Source organism: Alligator sinensis, unplaced genomic scaffold (assembly GCF_000455745.1).
Source record: "Alligator sinensis unplaced genomic scaffold, ASM45574v1 scaffold1272_1, whole genome shotgun sequence".
Taxonomy (NCBI): domain Eukaryota; kingdom Metazoa; phylum Chordata; order Crocodylia; family Alligatoridae; genus Alligator; species Alligator sinensis.
In genome coordinates, this window is record NW_005842979.1 from 463,613 (window position 1) to 468,348 (window position 4,736).

Here is a 4,736-nt window from a genome sequence, read left to right on the forward strand (position 1 = left end):
AGAGAGGACAGTTTGATTCCCAGCTGGTACAGATGAGAGGGTGGATGCCACTTCAGCAGTCACACCTTGCCAAACAGAGTGCCACTTCTATAATGCCTTACATTAAGACGCCTCCTCGGTTCACATGACACTACACCTGCCAGCATGTAACAAATACTAATTATTTCTACTGCTTTCATGTGTAATCAGGGGTCAGGGCTCCATTCTACCTGCGATACAAAAAATGGCTCCTGCCCAGGAAATTTAAATTGCTCAAAATCTAAAGTGATGCCTCATGATGGGAGCAAATGAGTGCTTCACAACCTCATTTCCCCAAGTGGAGAAGCAGTGCAGAGAGCATCTCGGGTTTGGATCCATAAAGGGACTTAAATATAACCACAAGGGGACAGCTATGGGGTTGAAGGATGCAACATCCAACTTGTAGGCATTTGGCCCATCAAATGGACTCCACATCCTTGAGTCAGACACCTGGGCTAGATTCTCCTTCACTTCATGCACCCAAATGGCACTTACCCAGCTATACAGCTGCCATTTGGGGCACTTCCACACAGTTTGGGGAGTTTGTTCTGGTGGAATAGAATGACCCTGGGTGCTAATACACGTCTGCCAGAAAGAAAATGGTGTAGTGGAGGAACTTCCTGTTTCAGCCCAATAGTTTAGCATTTAAGACACTTACCCATGGTGTGGGAGACCCAGCTTCTAGACACCCCTCCTCTCGAGTGGTTGGAAACTACATCTGCTGCCCAGCACATGGGTCAGTCATTATCCAGTTCCCCTCTCTGGTAGCTGAGTAAGGGAGGGTAAAATGAAATAAGATCCTTTTGGTGCATAAAGTAAAATAGCATCTAGCCCTCTAGACTCTCGTTACAATGAGTGGGACAATCTGTGTATTTCTGAGTGAGATTCACAACAGCCTATGTACGGAGAAGGGCTCTGCCTAGCCTGGCCAGTTGGAAATGCTGATGACCCCTCTCTATGCATCTGGTGTCTACTCCCTCCTGCAATTCACAGCCATGTAAAAACTCCCGGTTTAGGCTCCTCAGTGAGGTGGTGGAAGGAGACACCTCCCTTTCACACATCCTAGAGATCAGAGCCCTTACACGAGCTGTAGGAGACTGAGGTCTAGTTTCCTCCTCTGCCCCGGAGGCTTCTTCCAGCCTCCTGAAGACTGGCCTGACCACCGGGCCACACTGTCATGCTCAGTCTCCTCTCTGTAGCCCAAGGAAACTTTAATGTTTTTAATCCAAAATAGAAGAGCATCACGGAGTAGTGGATGACCGTACAGTTAGGGGACAGCTGATCTAGTTGGGGATGGTTCTGCTTTGAATAAGGGATTGGATGAGATGACCTCCTGAGGTCCCTTCCAACCCTCATTTTCTATCGTTTTATCTTGGAGTTTTTTAAGACCTGGGTAGACAAAGCCTTGGCTGGGATGATGTAGTTGGGGCTGGTCCTGCTTGGAGCAGGGGTTGGACTAGATGTGACCTCCTGGGGTCCCTTCCCACCCTGATTTTTTAGGATGTTATGACTCTTCTGAAAGGTGAAAACCAGTGGTTCAAGTCTCTTCAAGGTAAGGAGTGACTGAAACCCAGATCTCACATTCTCAGTGAAGGTTTTAGTGCTCTGCTAGTATTTAAAGAAGCAGGGTTACTACTCCAGGTGGCTGGTGAAGTCTTTAAAAAAAGAAAGTACCCTCTGCTGTCACATTTTGAGTGAATCCTGAATTTGTGGGCATGAATAGGCCTACAGGACTGAGTGCCTCCGGGTGAGATGCCCACATATGCTGGGGGAGAAGTTTCCAAATGAGCAGCATTCACAGTCGGTGCCAGATTTTGTGAGCTGATTTAGCAAACGGCGTGATGAGTTTGCTAAGGCTTGCTGGTTAGGGAAACATGTTGGGTGGGATTACAAGAATATACAGTGACTTGTAAAATCTCAAATCTCCCCTTCATCACTTCTATGCACACATCAAGCTGTGCTGGGTGGTGAATACAGAAGTGTCTCTGTGAGAGACAAGCTGAGCCACAAACCTGGAACTAAATCTACCCCAGAGCAGGTATTAGCATCTGGATATGGGTTGGGCAAGGACAATATTGCTGTGATTCATTATGTAAATAATCACAGTCATTGGCAAAATCAATAGGTAAAGGGAAAATGGTATAGGAGACAGCTCTATCTGGCTCCTTTTCTCTCTGCATACCTTACTTAACTAAATACAAGGCAGGTATGCTTCAAGGTCACTACATCTTGCTTCTTAATCGAGACTTGGCTGCTTTCTAGGAAGGTGCACTCGGGTGCCAAGAGCCGCATAACGTTATTGCTGTTTGCTGAAAACATGCCTTTTGCTCCCATGTGATAATTGATATTCAGGCTGCACATGATACAATTTGACATTAATTTCAGTTATTTGTGCACAAGGCTCGCCCCATACAACAAGAGCCGACAGTGAAAGAAGAGGCCTGGAAATGGTAAGGCGCAGCACCATTAGATGCAAGGCTGGATTTGTAAATCACTTCAGTGGTAATAAAACTGAGGATGGGAATAAAAGTGGCAAAGCTCAGCTTTCCACATGCTAAATAATTCAACAAGGGAATAAAAAAAACCAACCCACAAGTTGACAGCGAGAGCTGAGACTATGAAAACAATAGCGCCAGGAGTCACCAGCTTTGACTAAATGTAATTTCAGTTCGATTAACGCAGAACATCAAGATTGTGCGTGGCTTTAGTCTGGGATGAAGCATGTCATTTGGGTCCGGGGCTCTGACATTCACAGCAGCTCTTGAGTCAGAGACCACGAGTCCCCAGAATAGTACTGGAGGGCTCTTTATTATAGCAGGCAAAAGCATTACAAGACTCCTGGAATCTGAAGCTAGAGACATTCAAAGTGGAAATAAGATACAGACATTTTTAACATAGAGGGCAAAGCTAACAGGTTCCCCCAGGGCAGCAGTAGATTCTCATTCACTGGGATCTTTCAAGTGAGAGGACATGGGTTTTTTTTTCTAAAAGACACACTTCAGTCCAGCCGGTGAAAGAAGTGAAAGGTGAAGTTTCCAGGAAGATGAAATGTTCATCATATTCCCTTCCAGTCTGAAAACCATCATCTCAGGCAGGTGTAAATGTATCCCTGCCCCAAAATGAACCCGGGGAGGAAGGTGACCTACTCAGGAACCATGCACTGGATGGGTCATGATATGAAGAGGAGAGAGGACGCAACCGTGATTGGATTATATTATGGCAACGCTGGGAGTTGCATCACCACTTGTATATGTTTCCTCACCCTCTATGGACACGTGTATCATTGGTGGTGGTGGTGAGGGGGGGGGGGTTGGTTTTGTTTTAGGGGAGGGAGGGAGAGGGGGTTGTTTTTTCTGGCTTTTGGGGACCTAGAAAAACTGCTGCCATCTCAGTCTTTATGGGTTTGCTGTCACAAAATCCACGCAGCATGTAGTCTTCTGGGAGCTGCCATAGTTTAAGCAGCGCATGAAACAATCATTATAATTTGCATTACAATGGGAGACTGCAGCTGCAGGCAGGATTGGAGGCCCGTTGTGCAGAGATGGTTTGGATGGACATCCCAGCTGCCTCAACTGAGATCAGAGTCTCAACAGAGGGGGAGACCGACACTACCCAGATGTGTCTAGGTGCTTCACTAAAGGCAGGTGAAGGAGTATCATTAGCCTCCTATTGCACAAGGGCAATGAGGCACGGAGGAAGGAGGAGACTAGCCCATGACTACACAAGGAATTTGAGTCAGAGAAAGGAACTTTATAGGATCTGCTGCATCTTTGCACGATGCCCTTGCAACTGGACCTTCTTTCCCATCTGCTAATAGTTGTCAGGGGATTGCTGGGCCATGGGCAGCTGGGGCTTCACAGCAGACAGTCAAACCAGGGAGTCAGGTGCTAAAGTCCAGGTGCCAGACTGGCATCACAAACTGGGAATTAAGGATTAGGAGCGAAGAATTAGGAACAAGGAACTAGGAGCTGGCAATATAGAGATGGGGATCTGGACTGGATGATGGCTAGGTAGAGATGTGATGCCCAGGGAGGCTCCTGAGCTCTGAAAAAGCTCCTGTTTCTATGCAACAGGCAACTGGGGCAAACTGGAAGTAGTTAGGTCATTGGCAGTCGGGCCCACCCAGGTAGCCAGGCCCAGCTGGGGCTAAGCAGCTGGCCTGCTTCCCTAACTCCTGACAATAACAATGCTTGGAAAGTAAGATCCTGCTGGAGAGCCCTGGGAAGGGGGGAGTTTCAGATACTCCCTCATTCATGCATTACATTGCAGTTTGTTTTATTAGAATTAAAGGGATTATATGATCATAGAAAATGAGGGTTAGAAGAGACCTCAGGAGGTCACATCTACTTCAGCCCCCTTCTCAAATCAGGACCATCCCCAATTAGATCATCCCACCCAAGGCTTGGTCCAGCTGGGTTTTAAAAGAATGGAGGTTGCACCACCTCTCTAGGTAAGATGTTGCAGTGTTTTACTACCCTCCTAGTGAGAACAATTCATATCTATGGCTGCCTATAAGTTCATCCTTGTGGCTGCCTATAAGTTCATCACGGGGGCACAGAAGGGAATTGGTGAGGTTTTATTCACCAAGGTGCCCCCGGGGGTTACAAGAAGTAATGGCCACAAGCTAGCAGAGAGCAGATTTAGACTGGACATTAGGAAGAACTTCTTCACAGTTCGAGTGGCCAGGGTCTGGAACGGGCTCCCAAGGGAGGTGGTGC